Raw genomic sequence first — 21,964 nt, forward strand, 5'->3', positions numbered from 1 at the left:
CAATGCAATGCGCAGTTGCTGAAGTTGAACCAAAATGAGCTTGACATCTGGCTTCTGCAACTTTTAACATGAAAAATCCAATGAGGAGAAGAAAAGCAAAGCCAAAGAGTCCATCCCAAAATCCGACAAACAAGCAAAATGAACAAAAAGCATTGAATTCAATTCTTTCTGATTTTAGAAACTGCATTAAAGAAGGGGTGCACCGGTCCTGGAGATACTGCAATACCAGGTCAATGCGTGGAGTGGACAGAGCAAGCTCTTTTTCCATCTCCCTGTTCTAAAAATCCATTTAATATATGGTCCCCAGATAGGGGACGTATCAGATATTAAACTGATAAGAACAGATACTACACTTGATCTTAGCCAAAAGGCCGAGAAGCGATAACCAGAATTGGTTTCCGACTACGGTGCCACCCAAGGATTCTGAAAAGTCCATTTGTGGAGATGGCCACCTGGACTCCCGTTAAGAAGACATGCTGTCAACCTCTAGATCCCTCACATGCCTGCACTTTTCGGCTTGCTGCTGCTGCAATCCACGCGTTTTAGATCTGCATAACTCCACCTCTTTTAGCACAGTACCCTCAACCCCCGGCTGTTCCCACCCGCCTCAACACCGTTGGAAGGGAGGAGAACCAATTAAGGCGGGGGGGGGGTGGAACGAGCAGCTGTCTACCCTTAGCAGTAGGGTTGCTGATTAATTACCTCTCCTGCTGCTGCTGCTGCTGGCTGTCCAGCAGCAGACTGAAGGTGGCTGCTGCTGTGCGCAGGTATATAAAGGCTCAGAGCCTATTATAACACGCGCAGCCAGTGTTCCATTGCCACATTCCGTCTACTGCAGGCGGGATACCTGGATGGCTGAATGTCACTGAGAAGCTCACAGAGACCGCCATAAGCAACAGTTTAAAAGAATGCCACAGACTAATCAACCAAACTTTTTGGGTTGGTTTCTCTTTTATAGTCTGCAGGCATTAAATGAAAGAAGTCAGTGTTCCAGCAGAGGGAGACAACGTTTCAGAAAAGGCATTGTAGCAAACCAAAAAAAAAGAAATTTTAAGCGCAGCAGAGTAACCAGCTCACATACCTGTTAGCTCAGGTGAGTTTAAAAGGCTGCTGTTGATAACAAGGGCATTTGCTAAATAGATGGTGTGTGTGCAACAATATACTGAAAGGTCAATTATATTGTGCAGCTTATCTCACCACCTGTAGTTATTTAGGTGAAAGCTCCAAAATGCTTGCCTAATATGTCTGTTTATCCAAAAGGAAGTATAGAGGGAGAGCTAGATAGATAGCATTGCATTACATTACATTACATGGCAATGCAATGCACAGTTGCTGAAGTTGAACCAAAATGAGCTTGTCATCTGGCTTCTGCAACTTTTAACATGAAAAATCCAATGAGGAGAAGAAAAGCAAAGCCAAAGAGTCCATCCCAAAATCCGACAAACAAGCAAAATGAACAAAAAGCATTGAATTCAATTCTTTCTGATTTTAGAAACTGCATTAAAGAAGGGGTGCACCGGTCCTGGAGATACTGCAATACCAGGTCAATGCGTGGAGTGGACAGAGCAAGCTCTTTTTCCATCTCCCTGTTCTAAAAATCCATTTAATATATGGTCCCCAGATAGGGGACGTATCAGATATTAAACTGATAAGAACAGATACTACACTTGATCTTAGCCAAAAGGCCGAGAAGCGATAACCAGAATTGGTTTCCGACTACGGTGCCACCCAAGGATTCTGAAAAGTCCATTTGTGGAGATGGCCACCTGGACTCCCGTTAAGAAGACATGCTGTCAACCTCTAGATCCCTCACATGCCTGCACTTTTCGGCTTGCTGCTGCTGCAATCCACGCGTTTTAGATCTGCATAACTCCACCTCTTTTAGCACAGTACCCTCAACCCCCGGCTGTTCCCACCCGCCTCAACACCGTTGGAAGGGAGGAGAACCAATTAAGGCGGGGGGGGGGGGGTGGAACGAGCAGCTGTCTACCCTTAGCAGGAGGGTTGCTGATTAATTACCTCTCCTGCTGCTGCTGCTGCTGGCTGTCCAGCAGCAGACTGAAGGTGGCTGCTGCTGTGCGCAGGTATATAAAGGCTCAGAGCCTATTATGACACGCGCAGCCAGCGTTCCATTGCCACATTCCGTCTACTGCAGGCGGGATACCTGGATGGCTGAATGTCACTGAGAAGCTCACAGAGACCGCCATAAGCAACAGTTTAAAAGAATGCCACAGACTAATCAACCAAACTTTTTGGGTTGGTTTCTCTTTTATAGTCTGCAGGCATTAAATGAAAGAAGTCAGTGTTCCAGCAGAGGGAGACAACGTTTCAGAAAAGGCATTGTAGCAAACCAAAAAAGAAATTTTAAGCGCAGCAGAGTAACCAGCTCACATACCTGTTAGCTCAGGTGAGTTTAAAAGGCTGCTGTTGATAACAAGGGCATTTGCTAAATAGATGGTGTGTGTGCAACAATATACTGAAAGGTCAATTATATTGTGCAGCTTATCTCACCACCTGTAGTTATTTAGGTGAAAGCTCCAAAATGCTTGCCTAATATGTCTGTTTATCCAAAAGGAAGTATAGAGGGAGAGCTAGATAGATAGCATTGCATTACATTACATTACATGGCAATGCAATGCACAGTTGCTGAAGTTGAACCAAAATGAGCTTGTCATCTGGCTTCTGCAACTTTTAACATGAAAAATCCAATGAGGAGAAGAAAAGCAAAGCCAAAGAGTCCATCCCAAAATCCGACAAACAAGCAAAATGAACAAAAAGCATTGAATTCAATTCTTTCTGATTTTAGAAACTGCATTAAAGAAGGGGTGCACCGGTCCTGGAGATACTGCAATACCAGGTCAATGCGTGGAGTGGACAGAGCAAGCTCTTTTTCCATCTCCCTGTTCTAAAAATCCATTTAATATATGGTCCCCAGATAGGGGACGTATCAGATATTAAACTGATAAGAACAGATACTACACTTGATCTTAGCCAAAAGGCCGAGAAGCGATAACCAGAATTGGTTTCCGACTACGGTGCCACCCAAGGATTCTGAAAAGTCCATTTGTGGAGATGGCCACCTGGACTCCCGTTAAGAAGACATGCTGTCAACCTCTAGATCCCTCACATGCCTGCACTTTTCGGCTTGCTGCTGCTGCAATCCACGCGTTTTAGATCTGCATAACTCCACCTCTTTTAGCACAGTACCCTCAACCCCCGGCTGTTCCCACCCGCCTCAACACCGTTGGAAGGGAGGAGAACAAATTAAGGCGGGGGGGGGTGGAACGAGCAGCTGTCTACCCTTAGCAGGAGGGTTGCTGATTAATTACCTCTCCTGCTGCTGCTGCTGCTGGCTGTCCAGCAGCAGACTGAAGGTGGCTGCTGCTGTGCGCAGGTATATAAAGGCTCAGAGCCTATTATGACACGCGCAGCCAGCGTTCCATTGCCACATTCCGTCTACTGCAGGCGGGATACCTGGATGGCTGAATGTCACTGAGAAGCTCACAGAGACCGCCATAAGCAACAGTTTAAAAGAATGCCACAGACTAATCAACCAAACTTTTTGGGTTGGTTTCTCTTTTATAGTCTGCAGGCATTAAATGAAAGAAGTCAGTGTTCCAGCAGAGGGAGACAACATTTCAGAAAAGGCATTGTAGCAAACCAAAAAAGAAATTTTAAGCGCAGCAGAGTAACCAGCTCACATACCTGTTAGCTCAGGTGAGTTTAAAAGGCTGCTGTTGATAACAAGGGCATTTGCTAAATAGATGGTGTGTGTGCAACAATATACTGAAAGGTCAATTATATTGTGCAGCTTATCTCACCACCTGTAGTTATTTAGGTGAAAGCTCCAAAATGCTTGCCTAATATGTCTGTTTATCCAAAAGGAAGTATAGAGGGAGAGCTAGATAGATAGCATTGCATTACATTACATTACATGGCAATGCAATGCGCAGTTGCTGAAGTTGAACCAAAATGAGCTTGACATCTGGCTTCTGCAACTTTTAACATGAAAAATCCAATGAGGAGAAGAAAAGCAAAGCCAAAGAGTCCATCCCAAAATCCGACAAACAAGCAAAATGAACAAAAAGCATTGAATTCAATTCTTTCTGATTTTAGAAACTGCATTAAAGAAGGGGTGCACCGGTCCTGGAGATACTGCAATACCAGGTCAATGCGTGGAGTGGACAGAGCAAGCTCTTTTTCCATCTCCCTGTTCTAAAAATCCATTTAATATATGGTCCCCAGATAGGGGACGTATCAGATATTAAACTGATAAGAACAGATACTACACTTGATCTTAGCCAAAAGGCCGAGAAGCGATAACCAGAATTGGTTTCCGACTACGGTGCCACCCAAGGATTCTGAAAAGTCCATTTGTGGAGATGGCCACCTGGACTCCCGTTAAGAAGACATGCTGTCAACCTCTAGATCCCTCACATGCCTGCACTTTTCGGCTTGCTGCTGCTGCAATCCACGCGTTTTAGATCTGCATAACTCCACCTCTTTTAGCACAGTACCCTCAACCCCCGGCTGTTCCCACCCGCCTCAACACCGTTGGAAGGGAGGAGAACCAATTAAGGCGGGGGGGGGTGGAACGAGCAGCTGTCTACCCTTAGCAGGAGGGTTGCTGATTAATTACCTCTCCTGCTGCTGCTGCTGCTGGCTGTCCAGCAGCAGACTGAAGGTGGCTGCTGCTGTGTGCAGGTATATAAAGGCTCAGAGCCTATTATGACACGCGCAGCCAGCGTTCCATTGCCACATTCCGTCTACTGCAGGCGGGATACCTGGATGGCTGAATGTCACTGAGAAGCTCACAGAGACCGCCATAAGCAACAGTTTAAAAGAATGCCACAGACTAATCAACCAAACTTTTTGGGTTGGTTTCTCTTTTATAGTCTGCAGGCATTAAATGAAAGAAGTCAGTGTTCCAGCAGAGGGAGACAACGTTTCAGAAAAGGCATTGTAGCAAACCAAAAAAGAAATTTTAAGCGCAGCAGAGTAACCAGCGCACATACCTGTTAGCTCAGGTGAGTTTAAAAGGCTGCTGTTGATAACAAGGGCATTTGCTAAATAGATGGTGTGTGTGCAACAATATACTGAAAGGTCAATTATATTGTGCAGCTTATCTCACCACCTGTAGTTATTTAGGTGAAAGCTCCAAAATGCTTGCCTAATATGTCTGTTTATCCAAAAGGAAGTATAGAGGGAGAGCTAGATAGATAGCATTGCATTACATTACATTACATGGCAATGCAATGCACAGTTGCTGAAGTTGAACCAAAATGAGCTTGTCATCTGGCTTCTGCAACTTTTAACATGAAAAATCCAATGAGGAGAAGAAAACAAAGCCAAAGAGTCCATCCCAAAATCCGACAAACAAGCAAAATGAACAAAAAGCATTGAATTCAATTCTTTCTGATTTTAGAAACTGCATTAAAGAAGGGGTGCACCGGTCCTGGAGATACTGCAATACCAGGTCAATGCGTGTAGTGGACAGAGCAAGCTCTTTTTCCATCTCCCTGTTCTAAAAATCCATTTAATATATGGTCCCCAGATAGGGGACGTATCAGATATTAAACTGATAAGAACAGATACTACACTTGATCTTAGCCAAAAGGCCGAGAAGCGATAACCAGAATTGGTTTCCGACTACGGTGCCACCCAAGGATTCTGAAAAGTCCATTTGTGGAGATGGCCACCTGGACTCCCGTTAAGAAGACATGCTGTCAACCTCTAGATCCCTCACATGCCTACACTTTTCGGCTTGCTGCTGCAATCCACGCGTTTTAGATCTGCATAACTCCACCTCTTTTAGCACAGTACCCTCAACCCCCGGCTGTTCCCACCCGCCTCAACACCGTTGGAAGGGAGGAGAACCAATTAAGGCGGGGGGGGGGGGTGGAACGAGCAGCTGTCTACCCTTAGCAGGAGGGTTGCTGATTAATTACCTCTCCTGCTGCTGCTGCTGCTGGCTGTCCAGCAGCAGACTGAAGGTGGCTGCTGCTGTGCGCAGGTATATAAAGGCTCAGAGCCTATTATGACATGCGCAGCCAGCGTTCCATTGCCACATTCCGTCTACTGCAGGCGGGATACCTGGATGGCTGAATGTCACTGAGAAGCTCACAGAGACCGCCATAAGCAACAGTTTAAAAGAATGCCACAGACTAATCAACCAAACTTTTTGGGTTGGTTTCTCTTTTATAGTCTGCAGGCATTAAATGAAAGAAGTCAGTGTTCCAGCAGAGGGAGACAACGTTTCAGAAAAGGCATTGTAGCAAACCAAAAAAGAAATTTTAAGCGCAGCAGAGTAACCAGCTCACATACCTGTTAGCTCAGGTGAGTTTAAAAGGCTGCTGTTGATAACAAGGGCATTTGCTAAATAGATGGTGTGTGTGCAACAATATACTGAAAGGTCAATTATATTGTGCAGCTTATCTCACCACCTGTAGTTATTTAGGTGAAAGCTCCAAAATGCTTGCCTAATATGTCTGTTTATCCAAAAGGAAGTATAGAGGGAGAGCTAGATAGATAGCATTGCATTACATTACATTACATGGCAATGCAATGCACAGTTGCTGAAGTTGAACCAAAATGAGCTTGTCATCTGGCTTCTGCAACTTTTAACATGAAAAATCCAATGAGGAGAAGAAAAGCAAAGCCAAAGAGTCCATCCCAAAATCCGACAAACAAGCAAAATGAACAAAAAGCATTGAATTCAATTCTTTCTGATTTTAGAAACTGCATTAAAGAAGGGGTGCACCGGTCCTGGAGATACTGCAATACCAGGTCAATGCGTGGAGTGGACAGAGCAAGCTCTTTTTCCATCTCCCTGTTCTAAAAATCCATTTAATATATGGTCCCCAGATAGGGGACGTATCAGATATTAAACTGATAAGAACAGATACTACACTTGATCTTAGCCAAAAGGCCGAGAAGCGATAACCAGAATTGGTTTCCGACTACGGTGCCACCCAAGGATTCTGAAAAGTCCATTTGTGGAGATGGCCACCTGGACTCCCGTTAAGAAGACATGCTGTCAACCTCTAGATCCCTCACATGCCTGCACTTTTCGGCTTGCTGCTGCTGCAATCCACGCGTTTTAGATCTGCATAACTCCACCTCTTTTAGCACAGTACCCTCAACCCCCGCCTCTTCCCACCCGCCTCAACACCGTTGGAAGGGAGGAGAACCAATTAAGGCGGGGGGGGGGGTGGAACGAGCAGCTGTCTACCCTTAGCAGGAGGGTTGCTGATTAATTACCTCTCCTGCTGCTGCTGCTGCTGGCTGTCCAGCAGCAGACTGAAGGTGGCTGCTGCTGTGCGCAGGTATATAAAGGCTCAGAGCCTATTATGACACGCGCAGCCAGCGTTCCATTGCCACATTCCGTCTACTGCAGGCGGGATACCTGGATGGCTGAATGTCACTGAGAAGCTCACAGAGACCGCCATAAGCAACAGTTTAAAAGAATGCCACAGACTAATCAACCAAACTTTTTGGGTTGGTTTCTCTTTTATAGTCTGCAGGCATTAAATGAAAGAAGTCAGTGTTCCAGCAGAGGGAGACAACGTTTCAGAAAAGGCATTGTAGCAAACCAAAAAAGAAATTTTAAGCGCAGCAGAGTAACCAGCGCACATACCTGTTAGCTCAGGTGAGTTTAAAAGGCTGCTGTTGATAACAAGGGCATTTGCTAAATAGATGGTGTGTGTGCAACAATATACTGAAAGGTCAATTATATTGTGCAGCTTATCTCACCACCTGTAGTTATTTAGGTGAAAGCTCCAAAATGCTTGCCTAATATGTCTGTTTATCCAAAAGGAAGTATAGAGGGAGAGCTAGATAGATAGCATTGCATTACATTACATTACATGGCAATGCAATGCACAGTTGCTGAAGTTGAACCAAAATGAGCTTGTCATCTGGCTTCTGCAACTTTTAACATGAAAAATCCAATGAGGAGAAGAAAACAAAGCCAAAGAGTCCATCCCAAAATCCGACAAACAAGCAAAATGAACAAAAAGCATTGAATTCAATTCTTTCTGATTTTAGAAACTGCATTAAAGAAGGGGTGCACCGGTCCTGGAGATACTGCAATACCAGGTCAATGCGTGTAGTGGACAGAGCAAGCTCTTTTTCCATCTCCCTGTTCTAAAAATCCATTTAATATATGGTCCCCAGATAGGGGACGTATCAGATATTAAACTGATAAGAACAGATACTACACTTGATCTTAGCCAAAAGGCCGAGAAGCGATAACCAGAATTGGTTTCCGACTACGGTGCCACCCAAGGATTCTGAAAAGTCCATTTGTGGAGATGGCCACCTGGACTCCCGTTAAGAAGACATGCTGTCAACCTCTAGATCCCTCACATGCCTACACTTTTCGGCTTGCTGCTGCAATCCACGCGTTTTAGATCTGCATAACTCCACCTCTTTTAGCACAGTACCCTCAACCCCCGGCTGTTCCCACCCGCCTCAACACCGTTGGAAGGGAGGAGAACCAATTAAGGCGGGGGGGGGGGGTGGAACGAGCAGCTGTCTACCCTTAGCAGGAGGGTTGCTGATTAATTACCTCTCCTGCTGCTGCTGCTGCTGGCTGTCCAGCAGCAGACTGAAGGTGGCTGCTGCTGTGCGCAGGTATATAAAGGCTCAGAGCCTATTATGACATGCGCAGCCAGCGTTCCATTGCCACATTCCGTCTACTGCAGGCGGGATACCTGGATGGCTGAATGTCACTGAGAAGCTCACAGAGACCGCCATAAGCAACAGTTTAAAAGAATGCCACAGACTAATCAACCAAACTTTTTGGGTTGGTTTCTCTTTTATAGTCTGCAGGCATTAAATGAAAGAAGTCAGTGTTCCAGCAGAGGGAGACAACGTTTCAGAAAAGGCATTGTAGCAAACCAAAAAAGAAATTTTAAGCGCAGCAGAGTAACCAGCTCACATACCTGTTAGCTCAGGTGAGTTTAAAAGGCTGCTGTTGATAACAAGGGCATTTGCTAAATAGATGGTGTGTGTGCAACAATATACTGAAAGGTCAATTATATTGTGCAGCTTATCTCACCACCTGTAGTTATTTAGGTGAAAGCTCCAAAATGCTTGCCTAATATGTCTGTTTATCCAAAAGGAAGTATAGAGGGAGAGCTAGATAGATAGCATTGCATTACATTACATTACATGGCAATGCAATGCACAGTTGCTGAAGTTGAACCAAAATGAGCTTGTCATCTGGCTTCTGCAACTTTTAACATGAAAAATCCAATGAGGAGAAGAAAAGCAAAGCCAAAGAGTCCATCCCAAAATCCGACAAACAAGCAAAATGAACAAAAAGCATTGAATTCAATTCTTTCTGATTTTAGAAACTGCATTAAAGAAGGGGTGCACCGGTCCTGGAGATACTGCAATACCAGGTCAATGCGTGGAGTGGACAGAGCAAGCTCTTTTTCCATCTCCCTGTTCTAAAAATCCATTTAATATATGGTCCCCAGATAGGGGACGTATCAGATATTAAACTGATAAGAACAGATACTACACTTGATCTTAGCCAAAAGGCCGAGAAGCGATAACCAGAATTGGTTTCCGACTACGGTGCCACCCAAGGATTCTGAAAAGTCCATTTGTGGAGATGGCCACCTGGACTCCCGTTAAGAAGACATGCTGTCAACCTCTAGATCCCTCACATGCCTGCACTTTTCGGCTTGCTGCTGCTGCAATCCACGCGTTTTAGATCTGCATAACTCCACCTCTTTTAGCACAGTACCCTCAACCCCCGGCTGTTCCCACCCGCCTCAACACCGTTGGAAGGGAGGAGAACCAATTAAGGCGGGGGGGGGGTGGAACGAGCAGCTGTCTACCCTTAGCAGGAGGGTTGCTGATTAATTACCTCTCCTGCTGCTGCTGCTGCTGGCTGTCCAGCAGCAGACTGAAGGTGGCTGCTGCTGTGCGCAGGTATATAAAGGCTCAGAGCCTATTATGACACGCGCAGCCAGCGTTCCATTGCCACATTCCGTCTACTGCAGGCGGGATACCTGGATGGCTGAATGTCACTGAGAAGCTCACAGAGACCGCCATAAGCAACAGTTTAAAAGAATGCCACAGACTAATCAACCAAACTTTTTGGGTTGGTTTCTCTTTTATAGTCTGCAGGCATTAAATGAAAGAAGTCAGTGTTCCAGCAGAGGGAGACAACGTTTCAGAAAAGGCATTGTAGCAAACCAAAAAAGAAATTTTAAGCGCAGCAGAGTAACCAGCTCACATACCTGTTAGCTCAGGTGAGTTTAAAAGGCTGCTGTTGATAACAAGGGCATTTGCTAAATAGATGGTGTGTGTGCAACAATATACTGAAAGGTCAATTATATTGTGCAGCTTATCTCACCACCTGTAGTTATTTAGGTGAAAGCTCCAAAATGCTTGCCTAATATGTCTGTTTATCCAAAAGGAAGTATAGAGGGAGAGCTAGATAGATAGCATTGCATTACATTACATTACATGGCAATGCAATGCACAGTTGCTGAAGTTGAACCAAAATGAGCTTGTCATCTGGCTTCTGCAACTTTTAACATGAAAAATCCAATGAGGAGAAGAAAAGCAAAGCCAAAGAGTCCATCCCAAAATCAGACAAACAAGCAAAATGAACAAAAAGCATTGAATTCAATTCTTTCTGATTTTAGAAACTGCATTAAAGAAGGGGTGCACCGGTCCTGGAGATACTGCAATACCAGGTCAATGCGTGGAGTGGACAGAGCAAGCTCTTTTTCCATCTCCCTGTTCTAAAAATCCATTTAATATATGGTCCCCAGATAGGGGACGTATCAGATATTAAACTGATAAGAACAGATACTACACTTGATCTTAGCCAAAAGGCCGAGAAGCGATAACCAGAATTGGTTTCCGACTACGGTGCCACCCAAGGATTCTGAAAAGTCCATTTGTGGAGATGGCCACCTGGACTCCCGTTAAGAAGACATGCTGTCAACCTCTAGATCCCTCACATGCCTGCACTTTTCGGCTTGCTGCTGCTGCAATCCACGCGTTTTAGATCTGCATAACTCCACCTCTTTTAGCACAGTACCCTCAACCCCCGCCTCTTCCCACCCGCCTCAACACCGTTGGAAGGGAGGAGAACCAATTAAGGCGGGGGGGGGGGTGGAACGAGCAGCTGTCTACCCTTAGCAGGAGGGTTGCTGATTAATTACCTCTCCTGCTGCTGCTGCTGCTGGCTGTCCAGCAGCAGACTGAAGGTGGCTGCTGCTGTGCGCAGGTATATAAAGGCTCAGAGCCTATTATGACACGCGCAGCCAGCGTTCCATTGCCACATTCCGTCTACTGCAGGCGGGATACCTGGATGGCTGAATGTCACTGAGAAGCTCACAGAGACCGCCATAAGCAACAGTTTAAAAGAATGCCACAGACTAATCAACCAAACTTTTTGGGTTGATTTATATTTTATAGTCTGCAGGCATTAAATGAAAGAAGTCAGTGTTCCAGCAGAGGGAGACAACGTTTCAGAAAAGGCATTGTAGCAAACCAAAAAAGAAATTTTAAGCGCAGCAGAGTAACCAGCTCACATACCTGTTAGCTCAGGTGAGTTTAAAAGGCTGCTGTTGATAACAAGGGCATTTGCTAAATAGATGGTGTGTGTGCAACAATATACTGAAAGGTCAATTATATTGTGCAGCTTATCTCACCACCTGTAGTTATTTAGGTGAAAGCTCCAAAATGCTTGCCTAATATGTCTGTTTATCCAAAAGGAAGTATAGAGGGAGAGCTAGATAGATAGCATTGCATTACATTACATTACATGGCAATGCAATGCACAGTTGCTGAAGTTGAACCAAAATGAGCTTGTCATCTGGCTTCTGCAACTTTTAACATGAAAAATCCAATGAGGAGAAGAAAAGCAAAGCCAAAGAATCCATCCCAAAATCCGACAAACAAGCAAAATGAACAAAAAGCATTGAATTCAATTCTTTCTGATTTTAGAAACTGCATTAAAGAAGGGCTGCACCGGTCCTGGAGATACTGCAATACCAGGTCAATGCGTGGAGTGGACAGAGCAAGCTCTTTTTCCATCTCCCTGTTCTAAAAATCCATTTAATATATGGTCCCCAGATAGGGGACGTATCAGATATTAAACTGATAAGAACAGATACTACACTTGATCTTAGCCAAAAGGCCGAGAAGCGATAACCAGAATTGGTTTCCGACTACGGTGCCACCCAAGGATTCTGAAAAGTCCATTTGTGGAGATGGCCACCTGGACTCCCGTTAAGAAGACATGCTGTCAACCTCTAGATCCCTCACATGCCTGCACTTTTCGGCTTGCTGCTGCTGCAATCCACGCGTTTTAGATCTGCATAACTCCACCTCTTTTAGCACAGTACCCTCAACCCCCGGCTGTTCCCACCCGCCTCAACACCGTTGGAAGGGAGGAGAACCAATTAAGGCGGGGGGGGGGGGGGGTGGAACGAGCAGCTGTCTACCCTTAGCAGGAGGGTTGCTGATTAATTACCTCTCCTGCTGCTGCTGCTGCTGGCTGTCCAGCAGCAGACTGAAGGTGGCTGCTGCTGTGCGCAGGTATATAAAGGCTCAGAGCCTATTATGACACGCGCAGCCAGCGTTCCATTGCCACATTCCGTCTACTGCAGGCGGGATACCTGGATGGCTGAATGTCACTGAGAAGCTCACAGAGACCGCCATAAGCAACAGTTTAAAAGAATGCCACAGACTAATCAACCAAACTTTTTGGGTTGGTTTCTCTTTTATAGTCTGCAGGCATTAAATGAAAGAAGTCAGTGTTCCAGCAGAGGGAGACAACGTTTCAGAAAAGGCATTGTAGCAAACCAAAAAAGAAATTTTAAGCGCAGCAGAGTAACCAGCTCACATACCTGTTAGCTCAGGTGAGTTTAAAAGGCTGCTGTTGATAACAAGGGCATTTGCTAAATAGATGGTGTGTGTGCAACAATATACTGAAAGGTCAATTATATTGTGCAGCTTATCTCACCACCTGTAGTTATTTAGGTGAAAGCTCCAAAATGCTTGCCTAATATGTCTGTTTATCCAAAAGGAAGTATAGAGGGAGAGCTAGATAGATAGCATTGCATTACATTACATTACATGGCAATGTAATGCACAGTTGCTGAAGTTGAACCAAAATGAGCTTGTCATCTGGCTTCTGCAACTTTTAACATGAAAAATCCAATGAGGAGAAGAAAAGCAAAGCCAAAGAGTCCATCCCAAAATCCGACAAACAAGCAAAATGAACAAAAAGCATTGAATTCAATTCTTTCTGATTTTAGAAACTGCATTAAAGAAGGGGTGCACCGGTCCTGGAGATACTGCAATACCAGGTCAATGCGTGGAGTGGACAGAGCAAGCTCTTTTTCCATCTCCCTGTTCTAAAAATCCATTTAATATATGGTCCCCAGATAGGGGACGTATCAGATATTAAACTGATAAGAACAGATACTACACTTGATCTTAGCCAAAAGGCCGAGAAGCGATAACCAGAATTGGTTTCCGACTACGGTGCCACCCAAGGATTCTGAAAAGTCCATTTGTGGAGATGGCCACCTGGACTCCCGTTAAGAAGACATGCTGTCAACCTCTAGATCCCTCACATGCCTGCACTTTTCGGCTTGCTGCTGCTGCAATCCACGCGTTTTAGATCTGCATAACTCCACCTCTTTTAGCACAGTACCCTCAACCCCCGGCTGTTCCCACCCGCCTCAACACCGTTGGAAGGGAGGAGAACCAATTAAGGCGGGGGGGGGGTGGAACGAGCAGCTGTCTACCCTTAGCAGGAGGGTTGCTGATTAATTACCTCTCCTGCTGCTGCTGCTGCTGGCTGTCCAGCAGCAGACTGAAGGTGGCTGCTGCTGTGCGCAGGTATATAAAGGCTCAGAGCCTATTATGACACGCGCAGCCAGCGTTCCATTGCCACATTCCGTCTACTGCAGGCGGGATACCTGGATGGCTGAATGTCACTGAGAAGCTCACAGAGACCGCCATAAGCAACAGTTTAAAAGAATGCCACAGACTAATCAACCAAACTTTTTGGGTTGGTTTCTCTTTTATAGTCTGCAGGCATTAAATGAAAGAAGTCAGTGTTCCAGCAGAGGGAGACAACGTTTCAGAAAAGGCATTGTAGCAAACCAAAAAAGAAATTTTAAGCGCAGCAGAGTAACCAGCTCACATACCTGTTAGCTCAGGTGAGTTTAAAAGGCTGCTGTTGATAACAAGGGCATTTGCTAAATAGATGGTGTGTGTGCAACAATATACTGAAAGGTCAATTATATTGTGCAGCTTATCTCACCACCTGTAGTTATTTAGGTGAAAGCTCCAAAATGCTTGCCTAATATGTCTGTTTATCCAAAAGGAAGTATAGAGGGAGAGCTAGATAGATAGCATTGCATTACATTACATTACATGGCAATGCAATGCACAGTTGCTGAAGTTGAACCAAAATGAGCTTGTCATCTGGCTTCTGCAACTTTTAACATGAAAAATCCAATGAGGAGAAGAAAAGCAAAGCCAAAGAGTCCATCCCAAAATCCGACAAACAAGCAAAATGAACAAAAAGCATTGAATTCAATTCTTTCTGATTTTAGAAACTGCATTAAAGAAGGGGTGCACCGGTCCTGGAGATACTGCAATACCAGGTCAATGCGTGGAGTGGACAGAGCAAGCTCTTTTTCCATCTCCCTGTTCTAAAAATCCATTTAATATATGGTCCCCAGATAGGGGACGTATCAGATATTAAACTGATAAGAACAGATACTACACTTGATCTTAGCCAAAAGGCCGAGAAGCGATAACCAGAATTGGTTTCTGACTACGGTGCCACCCAAGGATTCTGAAAAGTCCATTTGTGGAGATGGCCACCTGGACTCCCGTTAAGAAGACATGCTGTCAACCTCTAGATCCCTCACATGCCTGCACTTTTCGGCTTGCTGCTGCTGCAATCCACGCGTTTTAGATCTGCATAACTCCACCTCTTTTAGCACAGTACCCTCAACCCCCGGCTGTTCCCACCCGCCTCAACACCGTTGGAAGGGAGGAGAACCAATTAAGGCGGGGGGGGGGGGGGGTGGAACGAGCAGCTGTCTACCCTTAGCAGGAGGGTTGCTGATTAATTACCTCTCCTGCTGCTGCTGCTGCTGGCTGTCCAGCAGCAGACTGAAGGTGGCTGCTGCTGTGCGCAGGTATATAAAGGCTCAGAGCCTATTATGACACGCGCAGCCAGCGTTCCATTGCCACATTCCGTCTACTGCAGGCGGGATACCTGGATGGCTGAATGTCACTGAGAAGCTCACAGAGACCGCCATAAGCAACAGTTTAAAAGAATGCCACAGACTAATCAACCAAACTTTTTGGGTTGGTTTCTCTTTTATAGTCTGCAGGCATTAAATGAAAGAAGTCAGTGTTCCAGCAGAGGGAGACAACGTTTCAGAAAAGGCATTGTAGCAAACCAAAAAAGAAATTTTAAGCGCAGCAGAGTAACCAGCTCACATACCTGTTAGCTCAGGTGAGTTTAAAACGCTGCTGTTGATAACAAGGGCATTTGCTAAATAGATGGTGTGTGTGCAACAATATACTGAAAGGTCAATTATATTGTGCAGCTTATCTCACCACCTGTAGTTATTTAGGTGAAAGCTCCAAAATGCTTGCCTAATATGTCTGTTTATCCAAAAGGAAGTATAGAGGGAGAGCTAGATAGATAGCATTGCATTATATTACATTACATGGCAATGCAATGCACAGTTGCTGAAGTTGAACCAAAATGAGCTTGTCATCTGGCTTCTGCAACTTTTAACATGAAAAATCCAATGAGGAGAAGAAAAGCAAAGCCAAAGAATCCATCCCAAAATCCGACAAACAAGCAAAATGAACAAAAAGCATTGAATTCAATTCTTTCTGATTTTAGAAACTGCATTAAAGAAGGGCTGCACCGGTCCTGGAGATACTGCAATACCAGGTCAATGCGTGGAGTGGACAGAGCAAGCTCTTTTTCCATCTCCCTGTTCTAAAAATCCATTTAATATATGGTCCCCAGATAGGGGACGTATCAGATATTAAACTGATAAGAACAGATACTACACTTGATCTTAGCCAAAAGGCCGAGAAGCGATAACCAGAATTGGTTTCCGACTACGGTGCCACCCAAGGATTCTGAAAAGTCCATTTGTGGAGATGGCCACCTGGACTCCCGTTAAGAAGACATGCTGTCAACCTCTAGATCCCTCACATGCCTGCACTTTTCGGCTTGCTGCTGCTGCAATCCACGCGTTTTAGATCTGCATAACTCCACCTCTTTTAGCACAGTACCCTCAACCCCCGGCTGTTCCCACCCGCCTCAACACCGTTGGAAGGGAGGAGAACCAATTAAGGCGGGGGGGGGGGTGGAACGAGCAGCTGTCTACCCTTAGCAGGAGGGTTGCTGATTAATTACCTCTCCTGCTGCTGCTGCTGCTGGCTGTCCAGCAGCAGACTGAAGGTGGCTGCTGCTGTGCGCAGGTATATAAAGGCTCAGAGCCTATTATGACACGCGCAGCCAGCGTTCCATTGCCACATTCCGTCTACTGCAGGCGGGATACCTGGATGGCTGAATGTCACTGAGAAGCTCACAGAGACCGCCATAAGCAACAGTTTAAAAGAATGCCACAGACTAATCAACCAAACTTTTTGGGTTGGTTTCTCTTTTATAGTCTGCAGGCATTAAATGAAAGAAGTCAGTGTTCCAGCAGAGGGAGACAACGTTTCAGAAAAGGCATTGTAGCAAACCAAAAAAGAAATTTTAAGCGCAGCAGAGTAACCAGCTCACATACCTGTTAGCTCAGGTGAGTTTAAAAGGCTGCTGTTGATAACAAGGGCATTTGCTAAATAGATGGTGTGTGTGCAACAATATACTGAAAGGTCAATTATATTGTGCAGCTTATCTCACCACCTGTAGTTATTTAGGTGAAAGCTCCAAAATGCTTGCCTAATATGTCTGTTTATCCAAAAGGAAGTATAGAGGGAGAGCTAGATAGATAGCATTGCATTACATTACATTACATGGCAATGTAATGCACAGTTGCTGAAGTTGAACCAAAATGAGCTTGTCATCTGGCTTCTGCAACTTTTAACATGAAAAATCCAATGAGGAGAAGAAAAGCAAAGCCAAAGAGTCCATCCCAAAATCCGACAAACAAGCAAAATGAACAAAAAGCATTGAATTCAATTCTTTCTGATTTTAGAAACTGCATTAAAGAAGGGGTGCACCGGTCCTGGAGATACTGCAATACCAGGTCAATGCGTGGAGTGGACAGAGCAAGCTCTTTTTCCATCTCCCTGTTCTAAAAATCCATTTAATATATGGTCCCCAGATAGGGGACGTATCAGATATTAAACTGATAAGAACAGATACTACACTTGATCTTAGCCAAAAGGCCGAGAAGCGATAACCAGAATTGGTTTCCGACTACGGTGCCACCCAAGGATTCTGAAAAGTCCATTTGTGGAGATGGCCACCTGGACTCCCGTTAAGAAGACATGCTGTCAACCTCTAGATCCCTCACATGCCTGCACTTTTCGGCTTGCTGCTGCTGCAATCCACGCGTTTTAGATCTGCATAACTCCACCTCTTTTAGCACAGTACCCTCAACCCCCGGCTGTTCCCACCCGCCTCAACACCGTTGGAAGGGAGGAGAACCAATTAAGGCGGGGGGGGGGGGTGGAACGAGCAGCTGTCTACCCTTAGCAGGAGGGTTGCTGATTAATTACCTCTCCTGCTTCTGCTGCTGCTGGCTGTCCAGCAGCAGACTGAAGGTGGCTGCTGCTGTGCGCAGGTATATAAAGGCTCAGAGCCTATTATGACACGCGCAGCCAGCGTTCCATTGCCACATTCCGTCTACTGCAGGCGGGATACCTGGATGGCTGAATGTCACTGAGAAGCTCACAGAGACCGCCATAAGCAACAGTTTAAAAGAATGCCACAGACTAATCAACCAAACTTTTTGGGTTGGTTTCTCTTTTATAGTCTGCAGGCATTAAATGAAAGAAGTCAGTGTTCCAGCAGAGGGAGACAACGTTTCAGAAAAGGCATTGTAGCAAACCAAAAAAGAAATTTTAAGCGCAGCAGAGTAACCAGCTCACATACCTGTTAGCTCAGGTGAGTTTAAAAGGCTGCTGTTGATAACAAGGGCATTTGCTAAATAGATGGTGTGTGTGCAACAATATACTGAAAGGTCAATTATATTGTGCAGCTTATCTCACCACCTGTAGTTATTTAGGTGAAAGCTCCAAAATGCTTGCCTAATATGTCTGTTTATCCAAAAGGAAGTATAGAGGGAGAGCTAGATAGATAGCATTGCATTACATTACATTACATGGCAATGCAATGCACAGTTGCTGAAGTTGAACCAAAATGAGCTTGTCATCTGGCTTCTGCAACTTTTAACATGAAAAATCCAATGAGGAGAAGAAAAGCAAAGCCAAAGAGTCCATCCCAAAATCCGACAAACAAGCAAAATGAACAAAAAGCATTGAATTCAATTCTTTCTGATTTTAGAAACTGCATTAAAGAAGGGGTGCACCGGTCCTGGAGATACTGCAATACCAGGTCAATGCGTGGAGTGGACAGAGCAAGCTCTTTTTCCATCTCCCTGTTCTAAAAATCCATTTAATATATGGTCCCCAGATAGGGGACGTATCAGATATTAAACTGATAAGAACAGATACTACACTTGATCTTAGCCAAAAGGCCGAGAAGCGATAACCAGAATTGGTTTCCGACTACGGTGCCACCCAAGGATTCTGAAAAGTCCATTTGTGGAGATGGCCACCTGGACTCCCGTTAAGAAGACATGCTGTCAACCTCTAGATCCCTCACATGCCTGCACTTTTCGGCTTGCTGCTGCTGCAATCCACGCGTTTTAGATCTGCATAACTCCACCTCTTTTAGCACAGTACCCTCAACCCCCGGCTGTTCCCACCCGCCTCAACACCGTTGGAAGGGAGGAGAACCAATAAAGGCGGGGGGGGGGGGGGGGTGGAACGAGCAGCTGTCTACCCTTAGCAGGAGGGTTGCTGATTAATTACCTCTCCTGCTGCTGCTGCTGCTGGCTGTCCAGCAGCAGACTGAAGGTGGCTGCTGCTGTGCGCAGGTATATAAAGGCTCAGAGCCTATTATGACACGCGCAGCCAGCGTTCCATTGCCACATTCCGTCTACTGCAGGCGGGATACCTGGATGGCTGAATGTCACTGAGAAGCTCACAGAGACCGCCATAAGCAACAGTTTAAAAGAATGCCACAGACTAATCAACCAAACTTTTTGGGTTGGTTTCTCTTTTATAGTCTGCAGGCATTAAATGAAAGAAGTCAGTGTTCCAGCAGAGGGAGACAACGTTTCAGAAAAGGCATTGTAGCAAACCAAAAAAGAAATTTTAAGCGCAGCAGAGTAACCAGCTCACATACCTGTTAGCTCAGGTGAGTTTAAAAGGCTGCTGTTGATAACAAGGGCATTTGCTAAATAGATGGTGTGTGTGCAACAATATACTGAAAGGTCAATTATATTGTGCAGCTTATCTCACCACCTGTAGTTATTTAGGTGAAAGCTCCAAAATGCTTGCCTAATATGTCTGTTTATCCAAAAGGAAGTATAGAGGGAGAGCTAGATAGATAGCATTGCATTACATTACATTACATGGCAATGCAATGCACAGTTGCTGAAGTTGAACCAAAATGAGCTTGTCATCTGGCTTCTGCAACTTTTAACATGAAAAATCCAATGAGGAGAAGAAAAGCAAAGCCAAAGAGTCCATCCCAAAATCCGACAAACAAGCAAAATGAACAAAAAGCATTGAATTCAATTCTTTCTGATTTTAGAAACTGCATTAAAGAAGGGGTGCACCGGTCCTGGAGATACTGCAATACCAGGTCAATGCGTGGAGTGGACAGAGCAAGCTCTTTTTCCATCTCCCTGTTCTAAAAATCCATTTAATATATGGTCCCCAGATAGGGGACGTATCAGATATTAAACTGATAAGAACAGATACTACACTTGATCTTAGCCAAAAGGCCGAGAAGCGATAACCAGAATTGGTTTCCGACTACGGTGCCACCCAAGGATTCTGAAAAGTCCATTTGTGGAGATGGCCACCTGGACTCCCGTTAAGAAGACATGCTGTCAACCTCTAGATCCCTCACATGCCTGCACTTTTCGGCTTGCTGCTGCTGCAATCCACGCGTTTTAGATCTGCATAACTCCACCTCTTTTAGCACAGTACCCTCAACCCCCGGCTGTTCCCACCCGCCTCAACACCGTTGGAAGGGAGGAGAACCAATTAAGGCGGGGGGGGGGGTGGAACGAGCAGCTGTCTACCCTTAGCAGGAGGGTTGCTGATTAATTACCTCTCCTGCTGCTGCTGCTGCTGGCTGTCCAGCAGCAGACTGAAGGTGGCTGCTGCTGTGCGCAGGTATATAAAGGCTCAGAGCCTATTATGACACGCGCAGCCAGCGTTCCATTGCCACATTCCGTCTACTGCAGGCGGGATACCTGGATGGCTGAATGTCACTGAGAAGCTCACAGAGACCGCCATAAGCAACAGTTTAAAAGAATGCCACAGACTAATCAACCAAACTTTTTGGGTTGGTTTCTCTTTTATAGTCTGCAGGCATTAAATGAAAGAAGTCAGTGTTCCAGCAGAGGGAGACAACGTTTCAGAAAAGGCATTGTAGCAAACCAAAAAAGAAATTTTAAGCGCAGCAGAGTAACCAGCTCACATACCTGTTAGCTCAGGTGAGTTTAAAAGGCTGCTGTTGATAACAAGGGCATTTGCTAAATAGATGGTGTGTGTGCAACAATATACTGAAAGGTCAATTATATTGTGCAGCTTATCTCACCACCTGTAGTTATTTAGGTGAAAGCTCCAAAATGCTTGCCTAATATGTCTGTTTATCCAAAAGGAAGTATAGAGGGAGAGCTAGATAGATAGCATTGCATTACATTACATTACATGGCAATGCAATGCACAGTTGCTGAAGTTGAACCAAAATGAGCTTGTCATCTGGCTTCTGCAACTTTTAACATGAAAAATCCAATGAGGAGAAGAAAAGCAAAGCCAAAGAGTCCATCCCAAAATCCGACAAACAAGCAAAATGAACAAAAAGCATTGAATTCAATTCTTTCTGATTTTAGAAACTGCATTAAAGAAGGGGTGCACCGGTCCTGGAGATACTGCAATACCAGGTCAATGCGTGGAGTGGACAGAGCAAGCTCTTTTTCCATCTCCCTGTTCTAAAAATCCATTTAATATATGGTCCCCAGATAGGGGACGTATCAGATATTAAACTGATAAGAACAGATACTACACTTGATCTTAGCCAAAAGGCCGAGAAGCGATAACCAGAATTGGTTTCCGACTACGGTGCCACCCAAGGATTCTGAAAAGTCCATTTGTGGAGATGGCCACCTGGACTCCCGTTAAGAAGACATGCTGTCAACCTCTAGATCCCTCACATGCCTGCACTTTTCGGCTTGCTGCTGCTGCAATCCACGCGTTTTAGATCTGCATAACTCCACCTCTTTTAGCACAGTACCCTCAACCCCCGGCTGTTCCCACCCGCCTCAACACCGTTGGAAGGGAGGAGAACCAATTAAGGCGGGGGGGGGGTGGAACGAGCAGCTGTCTACCCTTAGCAGGAGGGTTGCTGATTAATTACCTCTCCTGCTGCTGCTGCTGCTGGCTGTCCAGCAGCAGACTGAAGGTGGCTGCTGCTGTGCGCAGGTATATAAAGGCTCAGAGCCTATTATGACACGCGCAGCCAGCGTTCCATTGCCACATTCCGTCTACTGCAGGCGGGATACCTGGATGGCTGAATGTCACTGAGAAGCTCACAGAGACCGCCATAAGCAACAGTTTAAAAGAATGCCACAGACTAATCAACCAAACTTTTTGGTTTGGTTTCTCTTTTATAGTCTGCAGG

General features: G+C 45.2%; 17 non-coding genes across 17 annotated transcripts; all 17 read right to left on the bottom strand.

Annotated features, from left to right (window-relative positions):
• Nucleotides 1-192: 192 nt before the first annotated feature.
• On the bottom strand, nt 193-383 carry LOC141188452 (U2 spliceosomal RNA). The gene has a single exon (XR_012262543.1). It is a non-coding gene; the product is annotated as a U2 spliceosomal RNA (small nuclear RNA).
• Nucleotides 384-1,506: 1,123 nt separating this feature from the next.
• Nucleotides 1,507-1,697, bottom strand: LOC141188453 (U2 spliceosomal RNA). Its single transcript, XR_012262544.1, has one exon. It is a non-coding gene; the product is annotated as a U2 spliceosomal RNA (small nuclear RNA).
• A 1,123-nt stretch (nt 1,698-2,820) lies between these two features.
• LOC141188454 (U2 spliceosomal RNA) lies at nt 2,821-3,011 on the bottom strand. The gene has a single exon (XR_012262545.1). It is a non-coding gene; the product is annotated as a U2 spliceosomal RNA (small nuclear RNA).
• A 1,119-nt stretch (nt 3,012-4,130) lies between these two features.
• On the bottom strand, nt 4,131-4,321 carry LOC141188456 (U2 spliceosomal RNA). The gene has a single exon (XR_012262547.1). It is a non-coding gene; the product is annotated as a U2 spliceosomal RNA (small nuclear RNA).
• A 1,118-nt stretch (nt 4,322-5,439) lies between these two features.
• Nucleotides 5,440-5,630, bottom strand: LOC141184967 (U2 spliceosomal RNA). The gene has a single exon (XR_012259673.1). It is a non-coding gene; the product is annotated as a U2 spliceosomal RNA (small nuclear RNA).
• A 1,119-nt stretch (nt 5,631-6,749) lies between these two features.
• On the bottom strand, nt 6,750-6,940 carry LOC141188458 (U2 spliceosomal RNA). The gene has a single exon (XR_012262549.1). It is a non-coding gene; the product is annotated as a U2 spliceosomal RNA (small nuclear RNA).
• Nucleotides 6,941-8,060: 1,120 nt separating this feature from the next.
• LOC141184968 (U2 spliceosomal RNA) lies at nt 8,061-8,251 on the bottom strand. Its single transcript, XR_012259674.1, has one exon. It is a non-coding gene; the product is annotated as a U2 spliceosomal RNA (small nuclear RNA).
• Nucleotides 8,252-9,370: 1,119 nt separating this feature from the next.
• Nucleotides 9,371-9,561, bottom strand: LOC141188459 (U2 spliceosomal RNA). Its single transcript, XR_012262550.1, has one exon. It is a non-coding gene; the product is annotated as a U2 spliceosomal RNA (small nuclear RNA).
• A 1,120-nt stretch (nt 9,562-10,681) lies between these two features.
• Nucleotides 10,682-10,872, bottom strand: LOC141188460 (U2 spliceosomal RNA). Its single transcript, XR_012262551.1, has one exon. It is a non-coding gene; the product is annotated as a U2 spliceosomal RNA (small nuclear RNA).
• Nucleotides 10,873-11,993: 1,121 nt separating this feature from the next.
• LOC141184210 (U2 spliceosomal RNA) lies at nt 11,994-12,184 on the bottom strand. The gene has a single exon (XR_012258987.1). It is a non-coding gene; the product is annotated as a U2 spliceosomal RNA (small nuclear RNA).
• Nucleotides 12,185-13,309: 1,125 nt separating this feature from the next.
• On the bottom strand, nt 13,310-13,500 carry LOC141188461 (U2 spliceosomal RNA). Its single transcript, XR_012262552.1, has one exon. It is a non-coding gene; the product is annotated as a U2 spliceosomal RNA (small nuclear RNA).
• A 1,120-nt stretch (nt 13,501-14,620) lies between these two features.
• LOC141188462 (U2 spliceosomal RNA) lies at nt 14,621-14,811 on the bottom strand. Its single transcript, XR_012262553.1, has one exon. It is a non-coding gene; the product is annotated as a U2 spliceosomal RNA (small nuclear RNA).
• Nucleotides 14,812-15,936: 1,125 nt separating this feature from the next.
• On the bottom strand, nt 15,937-16,127 carry LOC141184211 (U2 spliceosomal RNA). The gene has a single exon (XR_012258988.1). It is a non-coding gene; the product is annotated as a U2 spliceosomal RNA (small nuclear RNA).
• Nucleotides 16,128-17,248: 1,121 nt separating this feature from the next.
• Nucleotides 17,249-17,439, bottom strand: LOC141188463 (U2 spliceosomal RNA). Its single transcript, XR_012262554.1, has one exon. It is a non-coding gene; the product is annotated as a U2 spliceosomal RNA (small nuclear RNA).
• A 1,122-nt stretch (nt 17,440-18,561) lies between these two features.
• LOC141188464 (U2 spliceosomal RNA) lies at nt 18,562-18,752 on the bottom strand. The gene has a single exon (XR_012262555.1). It is a non-coding gene; the product is annotated as a U2 spliceosomal RNA (small nuclear RNA).
• Nucleotides 18,753-19,878: 1,126 nt separating this feature from the next.
• On the bottom strand, nt 19,879-20,069 carry LOC141188465 (U2 spliceosomal RNA). Its single transcript, XR_012262556.1, has one exon. It is a non-coding gene; the product is annotated as a U2 spliceosomal RNA (small nuclear RNA).
• A 1,121-nt stretch (nt 20,070-21,190) lies between these two features.
• LOC141188466 (U2 spliceosomal RNA) lies at nt 21,191-21,381 on the bottom strand. The gene has a single exon (XR_012262557.1). It is a non-coding gene; the product is annotated as a U2 spliceosomal RNA (small nuclear RNA).
• Between the last annotated feature and the right edge of the window lie 583 nt (nt 21,382-21,964).

Source organism: Phyllobates terribilis, unplaced genomic scaffold (genome assembly GCF_046119375.1).
Source record: "Phyllobates terribilis strain yellow unplaced genomic scaffold, ASM4611937v1 Scaffold_40__1_contigs__length_11209783, whole genome shotgun sequence".
NCBI classification, from domain to species: domain Eukaryota; kingdom Metazoa; phylum Chordata; class Amphibia; order Anura; family Dendrobatidae; genus Phyllobates; species Phyllobates terribilis.